Source organism: Pyxicephalus adspersus, chromosome 12 (genome assembly GCF_032062135.1).
Source record: "Pyxicephalus adspersus chromosome 12, UCB_Pads_2.0, whole genome shotgun sequence".
Taxonomy (NCBI): Eukaryota; Metazoa; Chordata; class Amphibia; order Anura; family Pyxicephalidae; genus Pyxicephalus; species Pyxicephalus adspersus.
This window is the reverse complement of record NC_092869.1, coordinates 45,568,221-45,574,305: the sequence shown is the minus strand read 5'-3', so window position 1 is coordinate 45,574,305 and position 6,085 is coordinate 45,568,221.

The following is a 6,085-nucleotide window of genomic DNA, read 5'->3' as shown; positions in this document are numbered from 1 at the left end:
CAAACACCTAAAAGACAAAAAGATAAATATAATTCATAAAAACACATTGACCAAAAGGGGGACCATATAGGTCACTAGACAAACAACTACCGCCAAAAAAGAAAAGGCGATTTTAACCTTAGGGCTGGGGGAGGTTAGAAACGTCCTTTCTTTTTGGTGGTAGTTATTTATTGCCTAGCGAATTATCCTCACCAACCATTGGGTTTTTGAGGTCAAAATCTTCCTCCTGGTGATAGTGGAAATTTGTCTAGTGGCCTATATGGCCCCCTTTTGGTCAATGTAATTTTATGAATTTGTTTTGATCTTTTTGTATTTTAAATATATGTAAATAAAATTGTGTTTTAACCAACCTGAATTGTTAAGTTCCCTAAAAATCCAACTTTTGGCTTTCCTTTTGCTCCTGAATAGAGAATTAGGACTCCCTTCCCTTTTCCAAATGTTTTATTTAGGGATGCAGTACCTAAACTAGACTACATAATCTACTCCTGCAGGAAATTACACCTACACTCTATGAAAGCACCCCACCTGGGGAAGGTAAACCTAAAAAACAAACACGTGGCCTATATAATGCACTATTTTGTGATTCTAGGAGGAAGGTATTACTATGTGGTTCTATGTGATAAAATATATGTAAAATCATTTATTGTGTAATAATTAGGAACCTCTGTCATGTTTATCAGATAAAGGAAGTGAAAAAGATCAATAATTTTTCAATTGTCACAGAAAGAAAAAAGTAAATCTTATAATCAGAAGACTTTTTTTTCTGGTGACAGCTGTCCGTACTTCTCTATATCTAATGTTCTGCTAAATCTTTACATTTTTAAAAAAGCTTTAAATTACCAAGGAACAGACCTAAAGAAAAAACACGAAAGTTTTGTTTTTATTTCGGATCATTTCATGGGTTGACATTTCCATTCACATTTTTATTTTTCCTCTTTTAGTTTCCTCCATTCAGAGAGTCCTCTGTTCATTTCCTCCTGGTGAGAAAACACAGAACGTTTCTGGGTTTCTAGGTGTCTTTCGGCGTCCACTTGTCAAATGTGTCGGAATGTACTCCATGATATCATAGAAAAAGGCGCGATTCGTGTTTGTTTTGGTAGCTTCCCAGGCAACGGGCCGCTTCTCAATCCAAACTCTAACTGTAGAGATGGCGTTAGGTGTGTACGTTACTATAATGAATTATTAACCCCGAAAATGCCACACATACCAAAGTACAAAGACATAAGATAACAGGTTTGCACATACATACAGATATTGTGTACAAAGGTCACTGCTGTCAAGGTTTCCCTCATTACAACAAACAATGAGTGTTGCTACTATTGTGTTTGCTGAAGTTGGTTAATGTAACTCCAGGCTGAAACAGCTAAATACACAGATACATACATATATGGGAGCTGTTTTTGTATTTGTAGTCCTTAAATTTATATATTTATGGTCAAGCTGCTGACCCGACTTTTCTCAGCTGCAGTTAAGCAATATAGCTTGGTCACCTCCCCGCCCCCTACGGCCTATGATTGGGCAATATATGAGCAACAGACTAGGTAGATAGGGTTATGCTTCTGATCACTTCTCTAATTGTCATTTTCCAGGTGCAGCACACCTGATTTGCTCCTGCTTCTCCCCCTATGTTCAGTTTAGGGATAACAAGAGGCTGATAATAAGTTAAATTTATACTTAATAAATTTATACTGCATGATCTAAGGAAAATAAAGGGTGCTTTGCAGAATTTGGCATAGAGGGATAGTTTTGGAAGATTTTCCCCTCATCACCTGTTCCATGGCTAAGGTAAATTTGTGATTATTAGGATTAAGTTGCAAGAATTATTTTTTAATAGATCGTTTTACTGTTCCCAATCACAGATCTTTGAGAATCCAAGGACAAAATTAAGACTATTGTTTTGTGATTTGTGCCTTTAAGACGTCGGTCCTCCTTGGAACTCACAGCTGACCACATTGGCATTGAGTGCTTCACCATGAATAATTAACACAGTGCTTTACACTGCAGCAACCTGAATTATTAATGACGTAGCATTTCGATTGTCTTTTTTTTAATATACGGCAACACCTGAACGTTTAAATCCGCAGTGTGAACTTTGTGCAAACAATGGTTATAATAAAACAGGTCCGAGCTGTAATCAACAGGACTTAAACAGGACGGCTTCTGCAAGATGATATCATCGCTTGGTTGGTGCGCGTCCTGCGGGGAAAAGACGATGTAAACTCAGTTACTAAAACGTTGTAAAAGATTTTGTGTGTTTTATAGTTTCAAAAATGCTGCTTTTTATTCTCTGCCCAATCATATAATTGGGTTTATATATAAAGCAGTGAATCTGACATTTACTGAAACATTCCCTGGTGAAGATTCTCCCAGGTTCATATGTTTCAATGGCAGTAATTGATTCTCCACCAGGGAATGTGTGAGCAACACAACACATATTTAGGCCTTAAGACAGTCCTTTTTTGTTGCAAATGGATGTACATGCCAATGGAAGTAACTCTGACCCTCCAACAGGTGTGTTTTACCTCTGAGGTTGTGCATTGGGGTACTTTTCAAAATACACATTTGTGCATAATGTACATTGTGGTGACATGCATTACCGTTACACATCAGTGCGAATGGACCCCAAATTCATTCTTAGTAATCCTGCCACAAAGGAACTTCTAGTTCTGGGAGGACAACTGTCTCCCAATTGTGTCCCTACGTTGTCACCCTGTCACATGCTCCCCTCATGGAAAGTCACACATTGTGCAGACATGGCGATCCTTTGCTAGCCCATATCAATGATTTGCAACAACAGGGGAGCAAACAAGTGAAATCATTAGAATGAGCAACACTGATGCAACAAAGGATAAAGAAAAGGTGAAACAGGGATTTCATTCGAAAATTGTCAGTTACTTCTGATACACGGTGCTTTGGCAAACTGCAGTTAGAATTTAGTTCTACTTTAATCGTTCCTCACCCTTTTCTACAGTAGGCAATGAACGTGTTAATAATACAGAAAAGTCTGATGACCATGCAATCCACTGTCATCAACTGATTGCAGAAGCTGGAGCAGTGGTCGCCAACCGGTGGTCATGTCAGCAAATTTTGTGGGTCCGCGGCTCTGGTTGATGCACCCCCGAGCAGGGTCAGGAAAGGGACCCCGCTGGGGGGATGCACCGGCCAGAGCCCTAGACCATAGCCCCCGTGCACTTCCCAGGCTCAGATCTGCAATGGGAGAGTGTGCGGGGTTATGCCATAATGACATCACTCTGGGGGAGGTTTCTCCCCCTTTGAGAGACACCCAGCTCCCCGCACATGCGCGGTCGGAAGCTGGTGATTTTAGTGGCCAGCAGACCTGAAAAGGTTGGCGACCGCTGAGCTTGAGGACAATGCAGACCAGGGGTGTCAAACTCAAATACACAGAGGGCTGAAATTAAAAACTTGAAATTTGAGAATTTATTGAAAAAATTGAGAAAGTTTTTCCTTCTAATTAGATTTAAAACATTTTCATATAGAAAAAAAAGAGGTTTTGCTTAACATTCAATCTGGAACAAGCCTATATTAGAGGAAGAAGCCCAAGAATTTTTATTTTTAAGAAAAAATCTTATGCCTCTTTCTCTTTTCGCTAACAAATGTCAACAGAGGAGGGGGCGCTTGTGCGACTCGACTGACCGCGGAAGATGCTTATAAAGTCATGACCGCCTGTGCTAAACTTGAAGCCCTTGTTACACCAAAAGAATCCCGGCAGCTCCCACGTGTAGCTGAGGGGGAATGCCGGAAGTGCCAGACGCGGCTAATGCAGGGCTAAATCTTATGAGTGGCTGGAACTTCCTCTTCACTGAAATAAAACCGCTACTACAATTCCCTGCGTCGAAAAAACAAAAAACAAAAAAAAACTGCAGAGCTTAATGTTATGAGTGGCTGGAATTCCCTCCAGTCTCACCATATGAAACCTAATTGTTCACAGAAAATTGTTTCTGGGAAATATTCATATAAGCAACCGGAGATAAACGTAAATCAGCAGAGGACATGTTAGGCAAGGAGAACATTTGTGCCCACTATTGTCTATAGCTGTAAACATTGTAGTAAATGTCGGATCGGAATAGTGTGGCAATAGCGTTACTGTGCCAAGGAACAAATTTAGATCAATCCTCTGCATATTACTGCATGCTCTTCTCATTTGTTCTTGTTTGTTCTTATTAAGATTAATTGTTTTACTGTGTCAGGGAATGCAATGTGAAACCAAATTAATTGCTGCAGTCATTTGGTTTCACATTGCATTCTCCGGCACAGTAAAACAATTATAGGAAAGCTCTATGATAATTCCTGATTATTGAGTTTACCTGCCAGTATAAACTCCGGGGGGTCCACGCATAGGCTGCTGTTCAATAGACACGAGTGATGCGGCTACTACAATTCCCAGGATCACTTGCGTCTATAAAATGCGGGGCCACGCATTGGCAGAGAGGCTGCTGGTCTAGAGACGCGTGTGATGGCGGGAATTGTAGTAGCGGCATTGTACTTCCGTCTATAGAACAGCAGCTGGCCCGCCGTTATTACAGATTGCAATAGCAGTGGGCCAGCTGCAATTCATAATAAGAATTCCTTTGTGATGCCAAAAAAAAGTCATCACTTTGTAATAACTTGGTTTATTATAAATTTCATTTCTTCTCTTTTTGTATGCAGTTCCCCCCACAAAGTCACAGCAAAGAGGGAACTCTTCTGACCCAGCAACATTATTCATTCCACCGGCCACACAATCTGAAACTATTGAGATGGCAGCAAAGTGGGCCAGAACTCCCTGGGGTAATGTAAGGCAGTCCTGGGCCGACTTGGAGATATAATCCCGGCAATTACTATTCCCAGCAATATACTAAAACTATTCATTTTCTGAAACAGGCAAGAAGAAAAAATATAGAACACTTGAGTTCTCCTTTAAGATTCACCCATTGCATCCACTTAGCTGTACCTTTCATGTAAAAAGATGACCTCTTTTCTGTACATTATTCTCTAAATAGATGGAAACCCTAACTCAATGACATCTTGTTAGCTAAAATCTGTGCTGCTGAAATCTTCCGGTCATTTCCTAACCTTCCAATGATGGAGTTCAGGAGTCTCCAGTGAAGGGTCCTGGTAATCCTCCATCATACAAAGACCTTGCAGGCAATTGTGCTCTCCCAGCCTTAAGGTCACAGTTTTGGACCCTTTTCTGTTCCCCCATTCCATTTTCTGTTCCCCCAGGGTACAAAGCCAGCTCCACAAAGACATGGGGTCACCGGTTTGGTGTGGAGGAACTTAAGTGTCCTGCACAGACCTCAACCATACTGAACACCTTTGGGGGGAATTGGAATGGTGAGCCAGGTCTTCTCATCAGTTCTTGACCTCACCAATGGGGGCAAATTCGCACAATCACTCTCCAAAATCTTATGCAAGTCTCCCCAGAAGAGCGGAGTCTGGTACACCTGCAACAAAAAGGACAACTCCACATTAATGGCCATAGCCATGGGATATCCACGATCCATAGGTATGATGGTCAGGGGTCCACAAATCTTTTGTGTACACAGTGTACCCTATGCCAGCGGTCGCCAACCAATGGTTCGTGGCCCTGGCCGGTGTGCCTCCCAGCGGGGTCAGGATCATGACCCCTATTTAGACACAACCTGCCTCACTCTCCTATGGCAGGCGGGTTCTGGCATCATGACATCACTTTGGGGGAAGTGTCTTCCCATTTGAGTGACACACGGCTCTGATTACCATACATTTATTGGTCTGTGGGGTCCGAAAGATTGGCCTCCATGTTTCTTAGGAATTTTGAGTTTAGATGACAAAAAATAGCTGCAGAAAGAAACATTGCATTGCTTTAGAGAAGAGAAGGCATGGAGAGGAGTATATTGAAGGAGAGTGAATTGGAGAAGAGCAGACATGGAGATGAGTATCTTGGAGGAAAGTGGGTTAGAGAAGAGCAGGCATGGAGATGAGTATTATGCGGGAAAGTAGAGTGGAGAAGAGAAAGCATGGAGATGAGTATCTTGGGGGAGAGTGGATTAGAGAAGAGCAGGCATAGAGATGTCACCTATCACTGGAGAGAGCCAATGTGCAACTA